The sequence below is a fragment of the Scyliorhinus torazame genome, chromosome 25 (genome assembly GCF_047496885.1).
Source record: "Scyliorhinus torazame isolate Kashiwa2021f chromosome 25, sScyTor2.1, whole genome shotgun sequence".
NCBI classification, from domain to species: domain Eukaryota; kingdom Metazoa; phylum Chordata; class Chondrichthyes; order Carcharhiniformes; family Scyliorhinidae; genus Scyliorhinus; species Scyliorhinus torazame.
Window position 1 is genome coordinate 20,615,140 of NC_092731.1, and position 24,505 is coordinate 20,639,644.

Sequence of the window (24,505 nt, forward strand, 5' to 3'; positions counted from 1 at the left end):
GACAGTGCAGCACTCCCTCAGTACTGACCCTCTGACAGTGCAGCTCTCCCTCAGTATTGACCCTCAGTCAGTGCGACACTCCCTCATCACTGACTCTCTGACAGTGTGGCATTCTCTCAGTACTGACCCTCTGACAGTGCAGCACTCCCTCAATACTGACCCTCTGACAGTGCAGCGCTCCCTCAGTATTGACCCTCAGGACAGTGCGACACTCCCTCATCACTGACTCTCTGACAGTGTGGCATTCTCTCAGTACTGACCCTCTGACAGTGCGGCGCTCCCTCATCACTGACTCTCTGATAGTGTGGCATTCTCTCAGTACTGACACTCTGACAGTGCTGCACTCCATCAATACTGGCCCTCTGACAGTGTGGCATTCTCGCAGTACTGACCCGCTGACAGTGCGGCACTCCCTCAGTACTGACTCTCTGACAGTGCGGCACTCCCTCAGCACTGACCCTCTGACAGAGCAGCACTCCCTCAGAACTGAGCCTCTGACAGTGCAGCGATTCGTCAGTACTGACCCTCTGACAATGCAGCACTCCCTCAGTACTGACCCTCAGCAGTGACACTCTGACAGTGCAGCACTCCCTCAGTAGACCTCTGACAGTGCGGCACTCCCTCAATACTGACCCTCTGACAGTGCAGCACTCCCTCAGTAGACCTCTGACAGTGCGGGACTCCCTCAATACTGACCCTCTGACTGTGCGGCACTCCCTCAGCACTGACCCTCTGACAGAGCAGCACTCCCTCAGTACTGACCCTCTGACAATGCAGCACTCCCTCAGTACTGACCCTCAGCAGTGACACTCTGACAGTGCAGCACTCCCTCAGTAGACCTCTGACAGTGCGGCACTCCCTCAATACTGACCCTCTGACAGTGCAGCGCTCCCTCAGTACTCACCCTCTGACAGTGCGGCACTCCCTAAATACTGACCCTCTGACAGTGCAGCATTCCCTCAATACTGACCCTCTGACACTGCAGCACTCCCTCAATACTGACCATCTGACAATGCAGCACTCCCTCAGTACTGACCCTCGGACAGTGCGGCAATCCCTCAGTACTGACCCTCTGACAGTGCAGCACTCCCTCAGTACTGACCCACTGACAGTGCAACACTCCCTCATCACTGACTCTCTGACAATGCGGCACTCCCTCAGTACTGACCCTCTGACAGTGCAGCACTCCCTCAGTACTAACCCTCTGACAGTGCAGCACTCCCTCAGTACTGACCCACTGACAGTGCAGCACTCCCTCAGTACTGACCCTCTGACAGTGCGCATCTCCCTCATTACTGACCCTCTGACAGTGCAGCAATCCCTCAGTACTGACCCTCTGACAATGCAGCACTCCCTCAGTACGTACTGACCCTCCGACAATGCTGCACTCCATCAATACTGACCCTCTGACAGTGCAGCACTCCCTCAGTACTGACCCTCAGACAGTGCAGCGCTCCCTCAGTACTGACCCACTGACAGTGCAGCACTCCCTCAGTACTGACCCTCTGACAGTGCAGCACTCCCTCAGTACTGACCGTCTGACAGTGCAGCACTCCCTCAGGACTGGCCCTCTGACAGTGCGGCACTCCCTCAGTACTGACCGTCTGACAGTGCAGCACTCCCTCAGGACTGACCCTCTGACAGTGCAGCATTCCCGCATTTCTGACCGTCTGACAGTGCAGCACTCCCTCAGTACTGGCACTCTGACAGTGCGGCACTCCCTCAGTACTGACCCTCTGACAGTGCGGCACTCCCTCAGTACTGACCCTCTGACAGTGCTGCACTCCCTCAGTACTGACCTTCCGACAATGCAGCACTTCCTCAGTACTGACCCTCTGACAGTGCAGCACTCCCTCAGTACTGACCCTCTGACAGTGCAGCACTCCCTCAGTACTGACCCTCTGACAGTGCAGCCCTCCCTCAGTACTGACCCTCTGACAGTGCGGCACTCCCTCAGTACTGACCCTCTGACAGTGCTGCACTCCCTCAGTACTGACCTTCCGACAATGCAGCACTTCCTCAGTACTGACCCTCTGACAGTGCAGCACTCCCTCAGTACTGACACTTTGACAGTGCAGCACTCCCTCAGTACTGACCCCCCAACAATGCAGCACTCCCTCAGGACTGACCCTCTGACAATGCAGCACTCCCTCAGTACTGACCCTCTGACAGTGCGGCATTCCCTCAGTACTGACCCTCTGACACTGCAGCACTCCCTCAGTACTGACGCTCTGACAGTTCAGCACTCACTCAGTACTGACCCTTGACAGTGCAGCACTCCCGCAGTACTGACCTTCCGACAATGCAGCACTTCCTCAGTACTGACCCTCTGACAGTGCAGCACTCCCTCAGTACTGACCCTCTGACAGTGCAGCGTTCCCTCAGCACTAACCCTCCAACAATGCAGCACTCCCTCAGTACTGACCCTCTGACAGTGCTGCACTCCCTCAGTACTGACCCTCTGACAGTGCAGCATTCCCTCAGTACTGACCTTCTGACAGTGCAGCACTCCCCCAGTACTTACCTTCCGACAATGCAGCACTCGCTCAGTACTAACCCACTGGTAGTGCAGCACTTCCTCAGTACTGACCTTCCGACAATGCAGCACTTCCTCAGTACTGACCCTCTGACAGTGCAGCGCTCCCTCAGTACTGACCCTTTTGACAGTGCAGCACTCCCTCAGTACTGACCCTACAACAATGCAGCACTCCCTCAGTACTGACCCTCTGACAGTGCAGCACTCCCTCAGTACTGACCTTCCGACAATGCAGCACTTCCTCAGTACTGACACTCTGACAGTGCAGCACTCCCTCAGTACTGACTCTCTGACAGTGCAGCACTCCCTCAGTACTGACCCTCTGACAGTGCAGCACTCCCTCAGCACTGACCCTCCAACAATGCAGCACTCCCTCAGTACTGACCCTCTGACAGTGCAGCACTCACTCAGTACTGACACTCTGACAGTGCAGCACTCCCTCAGTACTGACCCTCTGACAGTGCAGCACTCCCTCAGTACTGACCCTCTGACAGTGCAGCACTCCCTCAGTACTGACCCTCTGACAGTGCAGCACTCCCTCAGTACTGACCCTCTGATAGTGCAGCACTCCCTCAGTACATAGCCACCGACAATGCAGCACTCACTCAGTACTGACACTCTGACAGTGCAGCACTCCCTCAGTACTGACCCTCTGACAGTGCTGCACTCCATCAATACTGGCCCTCTGACAGTGTGGCATTCTCGCAGTACTGACCCGCTGACAGTGCGACACTCCCTCAGTACTGGCTCTCTGACAGTGCGGCACTCCCTCAGCACTGACCCTCTGACAGAGCAGCACTCCCTCAGAACTGACCCTCTGACAGTGCAGCGATCCGTCAGTACTGACCCTCTGACAATGCAGCACTCGCTCAGTACTGACCCTCAGCAGTGACACTCTGACAGTGCAGCACTCCCACAGTAGACCTCTGACAGTGCGGCACTCCCTCAATACTGACCCTCTGACAGTGCAGCGCTCCCTCAGTACTCACCCTCTGACAGTGCAGCACTCGCTCAATACTGACCCTCTGACAGTGGTGCACACCCTCAGTACTGACCCTCTGACAGTGCCGCACTCCCTCAATACTGACTCTCTGACAGTGTGGCATTCTCCCAGTACTGATCCTCTGACAGTGCGGCGCTCCCTCATCACTGACTCTCTGATAGTGTGGCATTCTCTCAGGACTGACCCTCTGACAGTGCTGCACTCCATCAATACTGGCCCTCTGACAGTGTGGCATTCTCGCAGTACTGTGCCGCTGACAGTGCGGCACTCACTCAGTACTGACTCTCTGACAGTGCGGAACTCCCTCAGTACTGACCTTCCGACAATGCTGCACTTCCTCAGTACTGACCCTCTGACAGTGCAGCACTCCCTCAGTACTGACCCTCTGACAGTGCAGCGCTCCCTCAGCACTGACCCTCCAACAATGCAGCACTCCCTCAGTACTGACCCTCTGACAGTGCAGCACTCCCTCAGTACTGACCCTCTGACAGTGCAGCACTCCCTCAGCATTGACACTCTGACAGTGCAGCATTCCCTCAGTACTGACCTTTCTACAATGCAGCACTCGCTCAGTACTGACCCACTGGTAGTGCAGCACTCCCTCAGTACCGACCTTCCGACAATGCAGTACTTCCTCAGTACTGACCCTCTGACAGAGCGGCACTCCCTCAGTACTGACCCTCTGACAGTGCAGCACTCCCTCAGTACTGACCTTCCGACAATGCAGCACTTCCTCATTACTGACCCTCTGACAGTGCAGCGCTCCCTCAGTACTGACCCTTTTGACAGTGCAGCAATCCCTCAGTACTGACCCTCCAACAATGCAGCACACCCTCAGTACTGACCCTCTGACAGTGCAGCACTCCCTCAGTACTGACCTTCCGACAATGCAGCACTTCCTCAGCACTGACACTCTGACAGTGCAGCACTCCCTCAGTACTGACTCTCTGACAGTGCAGCACTCCCTCAGTACTGACCTTCCGACAATGCAGCACTTCCTCAGTACTGACACTCTGACAGTGCAGCACTCCCTCAGTACTGACCCTCTGACAGTGCTGCACTCCCTCAGCACTGACCCTCCAACAATGCAGCACTCACTCAGTACTGACCCTCTGACAGTGCAGCACTCACTCAGTACTGACACTCTGACAGTGCAGCACTCCCTCAGTACTGACCCTCTGATAGTGCAGCACTCCCTCAGTACATAGCCACCGACAATGTAGCACTCGCTCGGCACTGACCCTCTGACAGTGCTGCACACCCTCAGTACTGACCCTCTGACAGTGCCGCACTCCCTCAATACTGACCCTCTGACAGTGCAGCACTCCCTCAGTACTGACCCTCTGACAGTGCAGCACTCCCTCAGTATTGACCCTCAGGACAGTGCGACACTCCCTCATCACTGACTCTCTGACAGTGTGGCATTCTCTCAGTATTGACCCTCTGACAGTGCGGCGCTCCCTCATCACTGACTCTCTGATAGTGTGGCATTTTCTCAGTACTGACACTCTGACAGTGCTGCACTCCATCAATACTGGCCCTCTGACAGTGTGGCATTCTCGCAGTACTGACCCGCTGACAGTGCGGCACTCCCTCAGTACTGACTCTCTGACAGCGCAGCACTCCCTAAGCATTGACCCTCTGACAGTGCAGCATTCCCTCAGTACTGACCTTCTGACAGTGCAGCACTCCCCCAGTACTTACCTTCCGACAATGCAGCACTCGCTCAGTACTGACCCACTGGTAGTGCAGCACTCCCTCAGTACTGACCTTCCGACAATGCAGCACTTCCTCAGTACTGACACTCTGACAGTGCAGCACTCCCTCAGTACTGACCCTCTGACAGTGCAGCACTCCCTCAGTACAGACCTTCCGACAATGCAGCACTTCCTCAGTACTGACCCTCTGATAGTGCAGCACTCCCTCAGTACATAGCCACCGACAATGTAGCACTCGCTCGGCACTGACCCTCTGACAGTGCAGCACTCCCTCAGTACTGACCCTCTGACAGTGCAGCTCTCCCTCAGTATTGACCCTCAGTCAGTGCGACACTCCCTCATCACTGACTCTCTGACAGTGTGGCATTCTCTCAGTACTGACCCTCTGACAGTGCAGCACTCCCTCAATACTGACCCTCTGACAGTGCAGCGCTCCCTCAGTATTGACCCTCAGGACAGTGCTGCACTCCATCAATACTGGCCCTCTGACAGTGTGGCATTCTCGCAGTACTGACCCGCTGACAGTGCGGCACTCCCTCAGTACTGACTCTTTGACAGTGCGGCACTCCCTCAGCACTGACCCTCTGACAGAGCAGCACTCCCTCAGAACTGAGCCTCTGACAGTGCAGCGATTCGTCAGTACTGACCCTCTGACAATGCAGCACTCCCTCAGTACTGACCCTCAGCAGTGACACTCTGACAGTGCAGCACTCCCTCAGTAGACCTCTGACAGTGCGGCACTCCCTCAATACTGACCCTCTGACAGTGCAGCACTCCCTCAGTAGACCTCTGACAGTGCGGGACTCCCTCAATACTGACCCTCTGACTGTGCGGCACTCCCTCAGCACTGACCCTCTGACAGAGCAGCACTCCCTCAGTACTGACCCTCTGACAATGCAGCACTCCCTCAGTACTGACCCTCAGCAGTGACACTCTGACAGTGCAGCGCTCCCTCAGTACTGACCCTCTGACAGTGCGGCACTCCCTCAATACTGACCCTCTGACAGTGCAGCGCTCCCTCAGTACTCACCCTCTGACAGTGCGGCACTCCCTCAATACTGACCCTCTGACAGTGCAGCATTCCCTCAATACTGACCCTCTGACACTGCAGCACTCCCTCAATACTGACCATCTGACAATGCAGCACTCCCTCAGTACTGACCCTCGGACAGTGCGGCAATCCCTCAGTACTGACCCTCTGACAGTGCAGCACTCCCTCAGTACTGACCCACTGACAGTGCAACACTCCCTCATCACTGACTCTCTGACAATGCGGCACTCCCTCAGTACTGACCCTCTGACAGTGCAGCACTCCCTCAGTACTAACCCTCTGACAGTGCAGCACTCCCTCAGTACTGACCCACTGACAGTGCAGCACTCCCTCAGTACTGACGCTCTGACAGTGCGCATCTCCCTCATTACTGACCCTCTGACAGTGCAGCAATCCCTCAGTACTGACCCTCTGACAATGCAGCACTCCCTCAGTACGTACTGACCCTCCGACAATGCTGCACTCCATCAATACTGACCCTCTGACAGTGCAGCACTCCCTCAGTACTGACGCTCAGACAGTGCAGCGCTCCCTCAGTACTGACCCACTGACAGTGCAGCACTCCCTCAGTACTGACCCTCTGACAGTGCTGCGCTCCCTCAGTACTGACCCTCTGTCGGTGCAGCATTCCCTCATTACTGAACATCTGACAGTGCAGCACTCCCTCAATACTGACCCTCTGTCAGTGCAGCATTCACTCAATACTGCCCCTCTGACAGTGCAGCACTCCCTCAGTACTGACCTTCTGACAGTGCGCAACTCCCTCAATACTGCCCCTCTGTCAGTGCAGCATTCCCTCAATACTGCCCCTCTGACAGTGCAGCACTCCCTCAATACTGATCCTCCGACAGTGCAACATTCCGTCAATACTGCCCCTCTGACAGTGCAGCACTCCCTCAGTACTGACCCTCAGACAGTGCAGCGCTCCCTCAGTACTGACCCACTGACAGTGCAGCACTCCCTCAGTACTGACCCTCTGACAGTGCTGCACTCGCTCAGTACTGACCCTCTGACAGTGCAGCAATCCCTCAGTATTGACCCTCACACAGTGCAGCACTCCCTCAGTACTGACCCTCTGACAATGCAGCACTCCCTCAGTACGTACTGACCCTCCGACAATGCAGCAATCCCTCAGTATTGACCCTCACACAGTGCAGCACTCCCTCAATACTGACCCTCAGACAGTGCAGCGCTCCCTCAGTACTGACCCTCTGACAGTGCTGCACACCCTCTGTACTGACCCTCTGTCAGTGCAGCATTCCCTCATTACTGAACATCTGACAGTGCAGCACTCCCTCAGTACTGACCCTCTGTCAGTGCAGCATTCCATCATTACTGAACATCTGACAGTGCAGCACTCCCTCAGTACTTACCCTCTGACAGTGCAGCTCTCCCTCAGTACTGATCCTCTGACAGTGCGGCACTCCCTCATTACTGACCGGCTGACAGTGCCGTACTCCCTCAGTACTGACCCTCTGACAGTGCAGCATGCCCTCAGTACTGACCCTCTGACAGTGCAGCACTCACTCAGTACTGACCCTCTAACAGTGCAGCACTCACTCAGTACTGACCCTCTGACAGTGCGCATCTCCCTCATTACTTACCCTCTGACAGTGCAGCACTCCCTCAGTACCTACCCTCTGACAGTGCAGCACTCCCTCAGTACCTACCCTCTGACGGTGCAGCACTCCCTCAGTACCTACGCTCTGACAGTGCAGCTCTCCCTCATTACTGACCGGCTGACAGTACAGCACTCCCTCAGGACTGACCAGCTGACAGTGCAGCAGTCCCTTTGCAGTGATGCTCTAACAGTGAGGCACTCCCTCAGTACTGACCCTCTGACAGTGCGGCACTCCCTCAGTACTGACCCTCTGACAGTGCGGCAATCCCTCAGTACTGACCCTCTGACAGTGCAGTACTCCCTCAGTACTGACCCTCTGACAATGCAGCACTCCCTCAGTACTGACCCTCTGACAGTGCGGCAATCCCTCAGTACTGACCCTCTGTCAGTGCAGCATTGCCTCAGTACTGACCCTCTGACAGTGCAGTACTCCCTCAGTACTGACCCTCTGACAGTGCAGCACTCCCTCAGTACTGACCCACTGACAGTGCGCATCTCCCTCATTACTGACCCTCTGACAGTGCAGCAATCCCTCAGTACTGACCCTCTGATAATGCAGCACTCCCTCAGTACGTACTGACCCTCCGACAATGCTGCACTCCCTCAATACTGACCCTCTGACAGTGCAGCACTCCCTCAGTACTGACCCTCAGACAGTGCAGCGCTCCCTCAGTACTGACCCACTGACAGTGCAGCCCTCCCTCAGTACTGACCCTCTGACAGTGCTGCACTCCCTCAGTACTGACCCTCTCACAGTGCGCAACTCCCTCAATACTGCCCCTCTGTTAGTGCAGCATTCCCTCAATACTGCCCCTCTGACAGTGCAGCACTCCCTCAATACTGACCCTCTGTCAGTGCAACATTCCCTCAATACTGCCCCTCTGACAGTGCAGCACACCCTCAGTACTGACCGTCTGACATTGCAACACTCCCTCAGTACTGACCCTCAGACAGTGCAGCACTCCCTCAGTACTGACCCTCTGACAGTGCTGCACTCCCTCAGTACTGACCCTCTGTCAGTGCAGCATTCCCTCATTACTGAACATCTGACAGTGCAGCACTCCCTCAGTACTGACCCTCTGTCAGTGCAGCATTCCCTCATTACTGAACATCTGACAGTGCAGCGCTCCCTCAGTACTGAGCCTCTGACAGTGCAGCAGTCCCTTTGCACTGATCCTCTGACAGTGCAGCACTCCCTCAGTACTGACCCTCTGACAGTGCGGTGCTCCCTCAGTACTGACCCTCTGACAGTGCAGCATTCCCTCAGTACTGACCCTCTGACAGTGCAGCTCTCACTCATTACTGAACGGCTGACAGTGCAGCACTCCCTCAGTACTGACCCTCTGACAGTGCGGCACTCCCTCAGTACTGACCCTCTGACAGTGCTGTACTCCCTCAGTACTGACCCTCTGACAGTGCAGCATTCCCTCAGTACTGACCCTCTGACAGAGCAGCACTCACTCAGTACTGACCCTCTAACAGTGCAGCAGTCCTTTTGCACTGATCCTCTGACAGTGAGACACTCCCTCAGTACTGACCTTCTGACAGTGCAGCACTCCCTCAATTGACCCTCTGACAGTGCAGCACTCCCTCAGTACCAATTCTCTGACAGTGCAGCACTCCCTCAGTACTGACCCTCTGACAGTGCAGCATTCCCTCAGTACTGACCCTCTGACAGAGCAGCACTCACTCAGTACTGACCCTGTAACAGTGCAGCAGTCCTTTTGCACTGATCCTCTGACAGTGAGACACTCCCTCAGTACTGACCTTCTGACAGTGCAGCACTCCCCCAGTACTTACCTTCCGACAATGCAGCACTCGCTCAGTACTGACCCACTGGTAGTGCAGCACTCCCTCAGTTCTGACCTTCCGACAATGCAGCACTTCCTCAGTACTGACACTCAGACAGTGCAGCACTCCCTCAGTACTGACCCTCTGACAGTGCAGCACTCCCTCAGTACAGACCTTCCGACAATGCAGCACTTCCTCAGTACTGACCCTCTGATAGTGCAGCACTCCCTCAGTACATAGCCACCGACAATGTAGCACTCGCTCGGCACTGACCCTCTGACAGTGCAGCACTCCCTCAGTACTGACCCTCTGACAGTGCAGCTCTCCCTCAGTATTGACCCTCAGTCAGTGCGACACTCCCTCATCACTGACTCTCTGACAGTGTGGCATTCTCTCAGTACTGACCCTCTGACAGTGCAGCACTCCCTCAATACTGACCCTCTGACAGTGCAGCGCTCCCTCAGTACTCACCCTCTGACAGTGCAGCACTCCCTCAATACTGACCCTCTGACAGTGCTGCACACCCTCAGTACTGACCCTCTGACAGTGCCGCACTCCCTCAATACTGACCCTCTGACAGTGCAGCACTCCCTCAGTACTGACCCTCTGACAGTGCAGCACTCCCTCAGTACTGACCCTCAGGACAGTGCTGCACTCCATCAATACTGGCCCTCTGACAGTGTGGCATTCTCGCAGTACTGACCCTCTGACAGAGCAGCACTCCCTCAGAACTGACCCTCTGACAGTGCAGCGATTCGTCAGTACTGACCCTCTGACAATGCAGCACTCCCTCAGTACTGACCCTCAGCAGTGACACTCTGACAGCGCAGCACTCCCTCAGTAGACCTCTGACAGTGCGGCACTCCCTCAATACTGACCCTCTGACAGTGCAGCACTCCCTCAGTAGACCTCTGACAGTGCAGCACTCCCTCAGTACTGACCCTCTGACAGTGCAGCGCTCCCTCAGTACTCACCCTCTGACAGTGCAGCACTCCCTCAATACTGACCCTCTGACAGTGCAGCATTCCCTCAGCACTGACCCTCTGACACTGCAGCACTCCCTCAATACTGACCCTCTGACAGTGCAGCACTCCCTCAGTACTGACCCTCTGACAGTGCAGCACTCCCTCAGTACTGACCCTCTGACAGTGCAGCAATCACTCAATATTGACCCTCAGATAGTGCAACACTCCCTCATCACTGACTCTCTGATAGTGTGGCATTCTCTCTGTACTGACCCGCTGACAGTGCGGCACTCCCTCAGTACTGACCCTCTGACTGTGCGGCACTCCCTCAGCACTGACCCTCTGACAGAGCAGCACTCCCTCAGTACTGACCCTCTGACAATGCAGCACTCCCTCAGTACTGACCCTCAGCAGTGACACTCTGACAGTGCAGCACTCCCTCAGTAGACCTCTGACAGTGCGGCACTCCCTCAATACTGACCCTCTGACAGTGCAGCGCTCCCTCAGTACTCACCCTCTGACAGTGCAGCACTCCCTCAATACTGACCCTCTGACAGTGCAGCATTCCCTCAATACTGACCCTCTGACACTGCAGCACTCCCTCAATTCTGACCATCTGACAGTGCGGCACTCCCTCAGTACTGACCCTCTGACACTGCAGCACTCCCTCAGTACTGACCCTCTGACACTGCAGCACTCCCTCAGTACTGACCCTCTGCCAGTGCAGCACTCCCTCAGTACCTACCCTCTGACAGTGCAGCTCTCCCTCATTACTGACCGGCTGACAGTACAGCTCTCCCTCAGTACTGACCATCTGACAGTGCAGCAGTCCCTTTGCAGTGATGCTCTGACAGTGAGGCACTCCCTCAGTACTGACCCTCTGGCAGTGCGGCACTCCCTCAGTACTGACCCTCTGACAGTGCGGCAATCCCTCAGTACTGACCCTCTGACAGTGCAGTACTCCCTCAGTACTGACCCTCTGACAATGCAGCACTCCCTCAGTACTGACCCTCGGACAGTGCGGCAATCCCTCAGTACTGACCCTCTGACAGTGCAGCATTGCCTCAGTAATGACACTCTGACAGTGCAACACTCCCTCATCACTGACTCTATGACAATGCGGCACTCCCTCAGTACTGACCCTCTGACAGTGCAGCACTCCCTCAGTACTGACCCACTGACAGTGCAACACTCCCTCATCACTGACTCTCTGACAATGCGGCACTCCCTCAGTACTGACCCTCTGACAGTGCAGCACTCCCTCAGTACTAACCCTCTGACAGTGCAGCACTCCCTCAGTACTGACCCACTGACAGTGCAGCACTCCCTCAGTACTGACCCTCTGACAGTGCGCATCTCCCTCATTACTGACCCTCTGACAGTGCAGCAATCCCTCAGTACTGACCCTCTGACAATGCAGCACTCCCTCAGTACGTACTGACCCTCCGACAATGCTGCACTCCATCAATACTGACCCTCTGACAGTGCAGCACTCCCTCAGTACTGACCCTCAGACAGTGCAGCGCTCCCTCAGTACTGACCCACTGACAGTGCAGCACTCCCTCAGTACTGACCCTCTGACAGTGCTGCACTCCCTCAGTACTGACCCTCTGTCGGTGCAGCATTCCCTCATTACTGAACATCTGACAGTGCAGCACTCCCTCAATACTGACCCTCTGTCAGTGCAGCATTCCCTCAATACTGCCCCTCTGACAGTGCAGCACTCCCTCAGTACTGACCCTCTGACAGTGCGCAACTCCCTCAATACTGCCCCTCTGTCAGTGCAGCATTCCCTCAATACTGCCCCTCTGACAGTGCAGCACTCCCTCAATACTGATCCTCCGACAGTGCAACATTCCGTCAATACTGCCCCTCTGACAGTGCAGCACTCCCTCAGTACTGACCCTCTGACAGTGCAACACTCCCTTAGTACTGACCCTCAGACAGTGCAGCGCTCCCTCAGTACTGACCCACTGACAGTGCAGCACTCCCTCAGTACTGACCCTCTGACAGTGCTGCACTCCCTCAGTACTGACCCTCTGACAGTGCAGCAATCCCTCAGTATTGTCCCTCACACAGTGCAGCACTCCCTCAGTACTGACCCTCTGACAATGCAGCACTCCCTCAGTACGTACTGACCCTCCGACAATGCAGCAATCCCTCAGTATTGACCCTCACACAGTGCAGCACTCCCTCAATACTGACCCTCTGACAGTGCAGCACTCCCTCAGTACTGACCCTCAGACAGTGCAGCGCTCCCTCAGTACTGACCCTCTGACAGTGCTGCACACCCTCTGTACTGACCCTCTGTCAGTGCAGCATTCCCTCATTACTGAACATCTGACAGTGCAACACTCCCTCAGTACTGACCCTCCGTCAGTGCAGCATTCCCTCATTACTGAACATCTGACAGTGCAGCACTCCCTCAGTACTGACCCTCTGACACTGCAGCACTCCCTCAGTACTGACCCTCTGACAGTGCGGCACTCCCTCAGTACTGATCCTCTGACAGTGCGGCACTCCCTCAGTACTGACCCTCTGACGGTGCAGCACTCCCTCAGTAACTACCCTCTGACAGTGCAGTATTCCCTCAGTACTGACCCTCTGCCAGTGCAGCACTCCCTCAGTACCTACCCTCTGACAGTGCAGCTCTCCCTCATTACTGACCGGCTGACAGTACAGCTCTCCCTCAGTACTGACCATCTGGCAGTGCAGCAGTCCCTTTGCAGTGATGCTCTGACAGTGAGGCACTCCCTCAGTACTGACCCTCTGGCAGTGCGGCACTCCCTCAGTACTGACCCTCTGACAGTGCGGCAATCCCTCAGTACTGACCCTCTGACAGTGCAGTACTCCCTCAGTACTGACCCTCTGACAATGCAGCACTCCCTCAGTACTGACCCTCGGACAGTGCGGCAATCCCTCAGTACTGACCCTCTGACAGTGCAGCATTGCCTCAGTAATGACACTCTGACAGTGCAACACTCCCTCATCACTGACTCTATGACAATGCGGCACTCCCTCAGTACTGACCCTCTGACAGTGCAGCACTCCCTCAGTACTGACCCACTGACAGTGCAACACTCCCTCATCACTGACTCTCTGACAATGCGGCACTCCCTCAGTACTGACCCTCTGACAGTGCAGCACTCCCTCAGTACTAACCCTCTGACAGTGCAGCACTCCCTCAGTACTGACCCACTGACAGTGCAGCACTCCCTCAGTACTGACCCTCTGACAGTGCGCATCTCCCTCATTATTGACCCTCTGACAGTGCAGCAATCCCTCAGTACTGACCCTCTGACAATGCAGCACTCCCTCAGTACGTACTGACCCTCCGACAATGCTGCACTCCATCAATACTGACCCTCTGACAGTGCAGCACTCCCTCAGTACTGACCCTCAGACAGTGCAGCGCTCCCTCAGTACTGACCCACTGACAGTGCAGCACTCCCTCAGTACTGACCCTCTGACAGTGCTGCACTCCCTCAGTACTGACCCTCTGTCGGTGCAGCATTCCCTCATTACTGAATATCTGACAGTGCAGCACTCCCTCAATACTGACCCTCTGTCAGTGCAGCATTCCCTCAATACTGCCCCTCTGACAGTGCAGCACTCCCTCAGTACTGACCCTCTGACAGTGCGCAACTCCCTCAATACTGCCCCTCTGTCAGTGCAGCATTCCCTCAATACTGCCCCTCTGACAGTGCAGCACTCCCTCAATACTGATCCTCCGACAGTGCAACATTCCCTCAGTACTGACCCTCTGACAGTGCTGCACTCCCTCAGTACTGACCCTCTGACAGTGCAGCAATCCCTCAGTATTGACCCTCACACAGTGCAGCACACCCTCAGTACTGACCCTCTGACAATGCAGCACTCCCTCAGTACGTACTGACCCTCCGACAATGCAGCAATCCCTCAGTATTGACCCTCACACAGTGCAGCACTCCCTCAATACTGACCCTCTGACAGTGCAGCACTCCCTCAGTACTGACCCTCAGACAGTGCAGCGCTCCCTCAGTACTGACCCTCTGTCAGTGCGGCACTCCCTCATTACTGACCGGCTGACAGTGCAGCATTCCCTCAGTACTGACCCTCTGACAGTGCGGCACTCCCTCAGTACTGACCCTCTGACAGTGCGGTGCTCCCTCACTACTGACCCTCTGACAGTGCAGCATGCCCTCAGTACTGACCCTCTGACAGTGCAGCACTCACTCAGTACTGACCCTCTAACAGTGCAGCACTCCCTCAGTACTGACCCTCTGACAGTGCGCATCTCCCTCATTACTGACCCTCTGACAGTGCAGCACTCCCTCAATACCTACCCTCTGACAGTGCAGCACTCCCTCAGTACCTACCCTCTGACGGTGCAGCACTCCCTCAGTACCTACGCTCTGACAGTGCAGCTCTCCCTCATTACTGACCGGCTGACAGTACAGCACTCCCTCAGGACTGACCAGCTGACAGTGCAGCAGTCCCTTTGCAGTGATGCTCTGACAGTGAGGCACTCCCTCAGTACTGACCCTCTGACAGTGCGGCACTCCCTCAGTACTGACCCTCTGACAGTGCGGCAATCCCTCAGTACTGACCCTCTGACAGTGCAGTACTCCCTCAGTACTGACCCTCTGACAATGCAGCACTCCCTCAGTACTGACCCTCTGACAGTGCGGCAATCCCTCAGTACTGACCCTCTGACAGTGCAGCATTGCCTCAGTACTGACCCTCTGACAGTGCAGTACTCCCTCAGTACTGACCCTCTGACAGTGCAGCACTCCCTCAGTACTGACCCACTGACAGTGCGCATCTCCCTCATTACTGACCCTCTGACAGTGCAGCAATCCCTCAGTACTGACCCTCTGATAATGCAGCACTCCCTCAGTATGTACTGACCCTCCGACAATGCTGCACTCCCTCAATACTGACCCTCTGACAGTGCAGCACTCCCTCAGTACTGACCTTCAGACAGTGCAGCGCTCCCTCAGTACTGACCCACTGACAGTGCAGCCCTCCCTCAGTACTGACCCTCTGACAGTGCTGCACTCCCTCAGTACTGACCCTCTCACAGTGCGCAACTCCCTCAATACTGCCCCTCTGTCAGTGCAGCATTCCCTCAATACTGCCCCTCTGACAGTGCAGCACTCCCTCAATACTGACCCTCTGAAAGTGCAGCATTCCCTCAGTACTGACCCTCTGCCAGTGCAGCTCTCCCTCATTACTGACCGGCTGACAGTACAGCTCTCCCTCAGTACTGACCATCTGACAGTGCAGCAGTCCCTTTGCACTGATGCTCTGACAGTGAGGCACTCCCTCAGCACTGACCCTCTGACAGTGCGGCACTCGCTCAGTACTGACCCTCTGACAGTGCAGTACTCACTCCGTACTGACCCTCTGACAGGTCAGCCCCTCACTCATTACTACCCTGGTGAGTCAGCTTTGGTTTTGTCCTGTCTGAGTTTCAGTTGCGAGGCTTTACACGCTAAGCACTGGGTTCATTATTTTGCCATGCATTTTAACTGTACTTTTCCTGATCGTTGAGGATCTGGTTTTCGCACCCTCACTACTGACCCTCTGACAGTGCAGCATGCCCTCAGTACTGACCCTCTGACAGTGCAGCACTCACTCAGTACTGACCCTCTAACAGTGCAGCACTCCCTCAGTACTGACCCTCTGACAGTGCGCATCTCCCTCATTACTGACCCTCTGACAGTGCAGCACTCCCTCAATACCTACCCTCTGACAGTGCAGCACTCCCTCAGTACCTACCCTCTGACGGTGCAGCACTCCCTCAGTACCTACGCTCTGACAGTGCAGCTCTCCCTCATTACTGACCGGCTGACAGTACAGCACTCCCTCAGGACTGACCAGCTGACAGTGCAGCAGTCCCTTTGCAGTGATGCTCTGACAGTGAGGCACTCCCTCAGTACTGACCCTCTGACAGTGCGGCACTCCCTCAGTACTGACCCTCTGACAGTGCGGCAATCCCTCAGTACTGACCCTCTGACAGTGCAGTACTCCCTCAGTACTGACCCTCTGACAATGCAGCACTCCCTCAGTACTGACCCTCTGACAGTGCGGCAATCCCTCAGTACTGACCCTCTGACAGTGCAGCATTGCCTCAGTACTGACCCACTGACAGTGCGCATCTCCCTCATTACTGACCCTCTGACAGTGCAGCAATCCCTCAGTACTGACCCTCTGATAATGCAGCACTCCCTCAGTATGTACTGACCCTCCGACAATGCTGCACTCCCTCAATACTGACCCTCTGACAGTGCAGCACTCCCTCAGTACTGACCTTCAGACAGTGCAGCGCTCCCTCAGTACTGACCCACTGACAGTGCAGCCCTCCCTCAGTACTGACCCTCTGACAGTGCTGCACTCCCTCAGTACTGACCCTCTCACAGTGCGCAACTCCCTCAATACTGCCCCTCTGTCAGTGCAGCATTCCCTCAATACTGCCCCTCTGACAGTGCAGCACTCCCTCAGTACTGACCCTCTGACAGTGCGGCAATCCCTCAGTACTGACCCTCTGACAGTGCAGCATTCCCTCAGTACTGACCCTCTGCCAGTGCAGCACTCCCTCAGTACTGACCCTCTGACAGTGCGCAACTCCCTCAGTACTGACCCTCTGACAGCGCGGCACTCCCTCAGTACTGACCCTCTGACAGTGCAGCATTCCCTCAATACTGCCCCTCTGACAGTGCAGCACTCCCTCAATACTGACCCTCTGACAGTGCAGCATTCCCTCAGTACTGACCCTCTGCCAGTGCAGCATTCCCTCAGTACTGACCCTCTGACAGTGCAGCATTCCCTCAATACTGCCCCTCTGACAGTGCAGCACTCCCTCAATACTGACCCTCTGACAGTGCAGCATTCCCTCAGTACTGACCCTCTGCCAGTGCAGCTCTCCCTCATTACTGACCGGCTGACAGTACAGCTCTCCCTCAGTACTGACCATCTGACAGTGCAGCAGTCCCTTTGCACTGATGCTCTGACAGTGAGGCACTCCCTCAGTACTGACCCTCTGACAGTGCATTTCTCCCTCAGTACTGACCCTCTGACAGTGCAGTACTCCCTCAGCACTGACCCTCTGACAGTGCGGCACTCGCTCAGTACTGACCCTCTGACAGTGCAGTACTCACTCCGTACTGACCCTCTGACAGGTCAGCCCCTCACTCATTACTACCCTGGTGAGTCAGCTTTGGTTTTGTCCTGTCTGAGTTTCAGTTGCGAGGCTTTACACGCTAAGCACTGGGTTCATTATTTTGCCATGCATTTTAACTGTACTCTTCCTGATCGTTGAGGATCTGGTTTTCGCACCCTACACATTACCTTAATCACTATATGTATAATAAAGTATCTGGTGCTGTGAGAGGTGTTTGAGGAGTCCTTCGAGAGCCTGTGCAGTGTGTTTGTGTGTCAGGGTCTGTGACAGCTCTGCCCTATAGGGATTGATTTGATGAAATGAGCAATGGGAGGGGATTCTCTGGATCCCTGTGGACCCCCCTCCTGACTCTGTCACTAACTTACTGCCTGCTCCTCACTTACACTGGGAGGCACTTGGGGCTGACACTGTCTCTGAACAGGTAGGTGAATTTTACACTCTTTTCAGACGCTTGGACATTCCTGAGTTGAGTCGCCAACATTTATTTTTGCAAGTGTTACAGTTCCACTCGGAGGGGCTGTGCCTTGTCTGAGTTCTGGCTCATGTGGATTGGGATTGCACGAAGAATGTGGCAGTCTCTCCAGTATTATGGAGGGGGTATCTACTGACGTTATAGAGGACAATGAGAGGGATAGAAGGGGTACACATTTTGGGAATGTGTCGCTCTGTACATGTGTTTGTGTGTCAATCTGAATGTGCATTTATGTGTCATAGCGTGTGGTTACATGTGTGTTTGTGTTATTGTTTGTCTGTCTGTGTGTGTACATGTATGCGTGTGAGTGTGTGTATGTTTGTGCACGTCTGTGTGGGTGAGTGCGTGTTTCCCTGTATGTGTGCGTGCGTGGGTTTGTGTGTGTGCCTGAGTGTGAGTGTGTGTGTATCTGAGTGTGTCTGTGTGTGAGCGTGAGAGTATGTGTGTTTTTTTCTTTTTTTAAATAAATTTAGAGTACCCAATTCATTTTTTCCAATTACGGGGCAATTTAGCGTGGCCAATCCACCTACCCTGCACGTCATTTTGGGTTGTGGGGGCGAAACCCACGCAGACACGGGGAGAATGTGCTAACTCCACACGGACAGTGACCCGGGGCTGGGATCGAACCCGGGACCTCGGCGCCGTGAGGCAGCAGGTGTGAGTGTATGAGTGTGTATGTTTGTGTATGTCTGTGTGTGTGTGAGTGTGAGAGAGTATGTCTGTGTGTGTGTGAGAGAGAGTATGTGTGTGTGTGTGAGGGAGAGTCTATATGTGTGTGTGTGTGTGTGTGAGGGAGAGTCTATGTGTGTGTGTGTGTGAGGGAGAGTCTATATGTGTGTGTGTGTGTGTGAGGGAGAGTCTATATGTGTGTGTGTGTGTGTGTGAGGGAGAGTCTATATGTGTGTGTGTGTGTGTGAGGGAGAGTATATATGTGGGTGTGTGTGTGTGTGAGGGAGAGTATATATGTGTGTGTGTGTGTGAGGGAGAGTCTATATGTGTGTGTGTGAATGTATGCGTGTGTATGTTTGTGTGTGTGAGTGTATGTGGGTGGGTGTGAGTATGTTTGTGCATGTGTGTGGGTGAGTGTGTGTGTATGTGAGTGAGCGTGTGTGTGTGTATGTTTGTGTGAGTGTGTGTCTGTGTCTGTGTTGATGGACATGTGTGTCTCAGTCTCTGTACTGGGGAGATTGCCTCCCAGCAACAACTAACGGGGGCCATACCGTTGCCTGAGACATTCGAGTTATAGCACAGAAAGAGGCCATTCAGCCCACCATGTCTGTGCCACCCCTCTGTAAGAACGTACACCTGGTCCCACTCCCCCGCCATTTCACAGAACCCTCCATCTTTGTAACTCTCCCGATAACGATCAAACTCCCTCGTTAAAGCTTCAATCGAACCTTCCTCCATCGCTCTCTCACTCACGTCGCCATTTCACCAATTTCCTTAGCTCCGAGTCCCTCTGGTTCTCGATCAGTCAGGCGATCGGCCCAGTCTCCCTCTCTGTCCGCGCGCGGCCCCCTCATAAAGTTGCGTGCCCCACTCAGGGGGAAAAAGGGAGTGACTGAGAGTGAGCACAGTAAGAAGTCTGACAACACCAGCTTAAAGTCCAACAGGTTTGTTTGGAGTCAACGACTTTAGAGGGAGCGGGGTGAAGCTTTCCACTGGTGAGGTCCTCCTTATGGGGGTCGGCTGCACGGAGCAAACTGTTCATTCCGGCAGGAGAACGGGCAGTTGAATTGAATTTTAGTGACATGCTGTCTCTCCAGAAGCTGCTGCTGAGGTCTCGGGGGGAGGGGGGGGGCGTACAACATTTATACAGCACCTTTTACAACCTCAGAATATCCCAAAGTGACCCACAGCCAATGAAGTACTTCTATTTTGAAGTGTAGTCACTGTTGTGATGTCGCAAATGTGGCAGCCAAGTTTCACTTCACACAGCAAGATCCCACAAGTGATGAGCTAAATATTGGCCAGGACAGCACATTAGGGTGAGGGTTAGAACTGCCCCCCACCCCCCGATCATCTTTGAATGATGCCCACGAGATTTACCCGAGAGAGCCCTGAGTTGACCTGAACGACGGCATCTTTGACAGTGCAGCACTCCCTTAGTACTGCCTGGCCCATGGGCTCAAGTCCTCAGAGGTGACCGCACCCCCCCCCCCCCCAATGCATGCAAACCTCCTGACATGGGAGGGGCCAGTGCTACCCTCTGAGCCAGGCATGCGAATATCCTGCCAACCCTCACTCTTTAAGAGGGCGCGCACCCGAGGTGGCCAAAAATGCCAACGTGGCCAACCTGTGCAATCCATCTCCTCTCTCTCCTGAGTCAGGTCGGGGGGGGGACGGGGGGGGGGGGGACGGTTGATGGCGGGAGGCGAATGTGCATGTCCCAGTAACGTGACTAATTTTCACCCGATCGATCAACACTGGCGGCCTCGTCAGACATCAAAGGTTGTGTGTCAGAGTCACAGACCCCCCCCCTGCCCGCAACCCCTGACTTTATCTAACAGAAAAAGACGTTCATCTCTACCGAAAGCTGGCTAGCCCAGTTCAAAGGTCGGTTGCCTAAAACTAAAAAGCACCAAACCCCAGGCATTTCCTCGAGCTAATTCAAACATAAAACCGCACAGCACAATTTCTAACCCTCTCCACCCCCCCCCCCCCAATGCCCACCAGAACTGCCCACCTGCCCCTCGACACCTGAAGGTTGGGGGGTCTCTTCTTTCAAAGGTGACATTTCCACGCTTGACCCTCACGCAGGAGGGCCTTCCCGGTTGAACTAATTAGCCGCACACTCGATGCATTTTTTATGAGTTTCCTCCTGGGCCATGGAGGCTGGCAGGTGTGTGGGAGGTTTAATTAGGGGAGACCCCCTAAGGGAGTCACACGCTACTCGTAATCTGCCTCGTCTTTCAACTGTGACTAATTTATCAAGAAAAGAAAATGCAACAATTTACTTCATTAACCTCCTCTGATTGACGAGCTGGTCACAATTCACTTTTGATCAGAAGGACAGGTTGATGGTATAAAGGGTATAATTCTAGAAGGGGGGGTGAGCTGGAGCAAATTATTTCTTTTAAATATAAATTGAGAGTACCCAATTCATTTTTTCCAATTAATGGGCAATTTAGCGTGGCCAATCCACCTCGCCTGCACATCTTTGGATTGTGGGGGCGAAACCCACGCAGACACGGGGAGAATGTGTAAACTCCACACGGACAGTGACCCAGAGCCAGGATCGAACCTGGGACCTCGGCGCTGTGAGGCAGCGATACCAACAATTGCCCCACTGTGCTGCCCATGGAGCAAATAATTAAATCCATTGGGGCGAGTTGTGGATGTGCAGTTAGTAAGGCAAACAAGATTCTGGGCTTTATAAATCGGGGCAAAGAATACAACAGCAAGGAAATTCTAATAAAGTTGTATAAAACACTGGTTGCGCCTAAACTGGAGTACTGTATTCAGTTCCGGGTTACGCACTTCAGGACAGTTGCCAGGGCGCTAGAGAAATTCGGGAAAGATTCACGAGAATGGTTCCAGGGGTGAGGGACTTCGTGAGGTGGACAGATTCCGTGAAGTGGACAGAATTGGAGAAATTGGGAGTGTTTCTCTTGGAGAAGAGATTAAGAGGAAGTTTGATGGAGGCGTTCAAAATCATGAGGAGGCCTGGGCGTAGAATCATAGAATCCCTTTGGTGCAGGAGGAGGCCATTCGGCCAATCGTGTCTGCGCCACCCCTCCGAAAGAGCACCCTACCTAGGCCCTCTCTCCCACCCTATCCCCCACAATCCCGCACATTGATCATGGTCAATCCACCTAACCTGCACATCTTTGGACTGTGGGAGGAAACCGGAGCACCCGGAGGAAACCCCATGCAGGCACGGGGAGAAGGTGCAAACTCCACACAGGCAGTCACCCAAGGCCAGAATTGTTCCAGGGTCCCTGGTGCTGTGAGGCAGCAGTGCTAACCACTGTGCCACCATGCCTCCTCAAGAGTGGATCCCATTGGTAGAAGGATTGAAAACGAGAGGGCAGAGATTTAAGGCGATTGGCGAAAGATGCAATGGCAACAGGAGGAGAAATCCGGGGCGGGGTCCCGGCGCCGAGGGGTGGGCGGTCCCGGCGCCGAGGGGTGGCGTGAACCACTCCGGCATCGGGCCGCCCGGGAGGTGCGGCATCCTCCGCACCGTCAGGGTCTAGGCCGGCGGGGTTGGCGCCGTGCTAACCGGCGCGGAAGAGGCTTGGCGCTGCGCCAACCGGTGCCGAAGGGCCTCCGCCGGCCGGCGCGAGTTGGCGCGTGCGCGGGAGCGCCAGCGTGTGTCTCCACACCAGCCACGGCGGAGGCCCACAGCAGCCGGTGCGGAGGGAAAGAGTGCCTCCACGGCACAGGCCCTCCTGCGGATCAGTGGGCCCCGATCGCGGGCCAGATCCCCCCGCACCCCCCCCCCCCCAACCCGCCCCCCGAGGTTGCCCGCAGAGCCAGGTCCCGCCAGTCAGTACCAAGTCAAATTTATGCCGGCGGGACGGGCCTAAAACGGGCGGCCGCTTTGCCCATCGCGGGCCGGAAGCGACCGGCGCGGCGCAATTCCCACCCCCGCCTTAACCCCGTCGCCGGAGAGTTCGGCAGCTGGTGGGGGCGGGATTCATGCGATCACCCGCCGATTCTCCGACCCGGCGGGGGGGTCAAAGGATCCCGCCCCTGTTATACACTGCGAGTAGTGAGGCTCGGGAATGCGCTGACTGAGACTTTAAAAATAAATTTAGAGTACCCAATTCATTTTTTCTAATTAAGGGGCAATTTAGCGTGGCCGATCCACCTACCCTGCACATCTTTGGGTTGTGGAGGTGAGATCCACACAGACACGGGGAGAATGTGCAAACTCCACACGGACAGTGACCCGGGGCCGGGATCGAACCCGGGACCTCGGCGCCACCCTGCCGCCCAGAGCTGACTGAGACTATTGAGGGAGGCAGGCTCGTAGCTTTTAAAAGCGAACTGGCAAATTAGCTAAAGGTTCACAGGCCTACGGGGAGTGGGACAGCTGAGAGCTAGCATGGGCATGACAGGCAGAATGGCCTTCAGCTGGTCCACATCCATCCTGTGATCCCGGTCGAAAGTTAGCCTTTGCCAGAAGTAATTTTCCAGAATGTTACCGGGGTTGAGGGACAGAGAAATGGGGGAATAGGAGGATGTGAAAGTTACGTCACAAATCAGCAATGGGCTCACAACAGGCGGAACGAGCTGAATGACCTCTTGTTCCTCTGCTCCCACCCCATGAAGCTGTATGGTGCTCTGTCATTAACTATATTTAAGGCTAAGATTGATAGATTCTTAGAAGTAAGGGAATCAAGGGATAGATTTAATATTGAAAATCAGCCATGATCTTATTGGTTGGAAGAGCAGGCTTAAGGAGCGCAATGGCTTTCTCCTGCTTGTAGTGTTTCGAAAATTGCAATGTGCATTTCATCCACTTGAGGCTATCATACATACATATACCAACAGAGGGAGTCTGTTCGCACAAGATAATAAGAGATCCATGTTCATTAGCTCATACGGTTTGAAATCTAGGTGCGCCTGGCTGAGTATATGACTTTATCACACACCTCACATCTCTTATGTTCTTCGTAGTCCTTTCAATCTCTTGAGCGTGTTCTGCCACTTAATCAGGTTATGACTGATTTGTATCTTAGCTCCATCTACCTACCTTGGTTCTGTAACCCTACTGTTCATTCCCAACAACAATTCACACTTTCTGGGAGGAGAGAGTTCCAGGTTTCCACTCCAATTTCTGATATCGTCCCTGAATGACTTGGCTTTCATTTTAAAATAATGCCCCCTTTGTTCTGGACATTCCCCCATCACCCCCTCCTGCCCCCCCCCCCCCCGACCCCACCCCACCACCACACCACTCGATGGCGCAAATGGGCTGTTGAATGATGCTATGGCCTATGTGGCCGAGTCGCTGGCACCCGTTTTCTAGGCCGGCGCACGAGAAACGGTTACGCTGGGTGACGGATCATGGACCGAATCCCGTATTGCGAGGGCCCAAACCAAAACTATACAGTTGAGTAACGGTAATCTGGGGATTGGCATCAGAAAAGAGACCAAGAGATTCATTTGCGTGCCGCGGGAACTGGAACCAGCCACACAAAGTTGGTCTGGGCTTCCATGTGACTCCAGTCC

General features: G+C 54.8%; 1 protein-coding gene across 4 annotated transcripts in view; it reads left to right on the forward strand.

Moving 5' to 3' along the window:
• The window catches only part of LOC140402389 (guanine nucleotide-binding protein G(I)/G(S)/G(O) subunit gamma-8-like), a 385,252-nt gene that overhangs the window by 341,013 nt on the left and 19,734 nt on the right, over positions 1-24,505 (forward strand). Inside the window, exon 1 of one of the 4 annotated variants that reach the window (XM_072490135.1) lies at positions 18,165-18,271. The exons of 2 other annotated variants lie outside the window; for them this stretch is intronic. The gene's annotated coding sequence lies outside the window, so the exon portion shown is untranslated. Of the gene's footprint in view, positions 1-18,164; positions 18,272-24,505 lie in introns of those variants that run through there. One more of the 4 variants, XM_072490134.1, reaches the window with a different exon arrangement.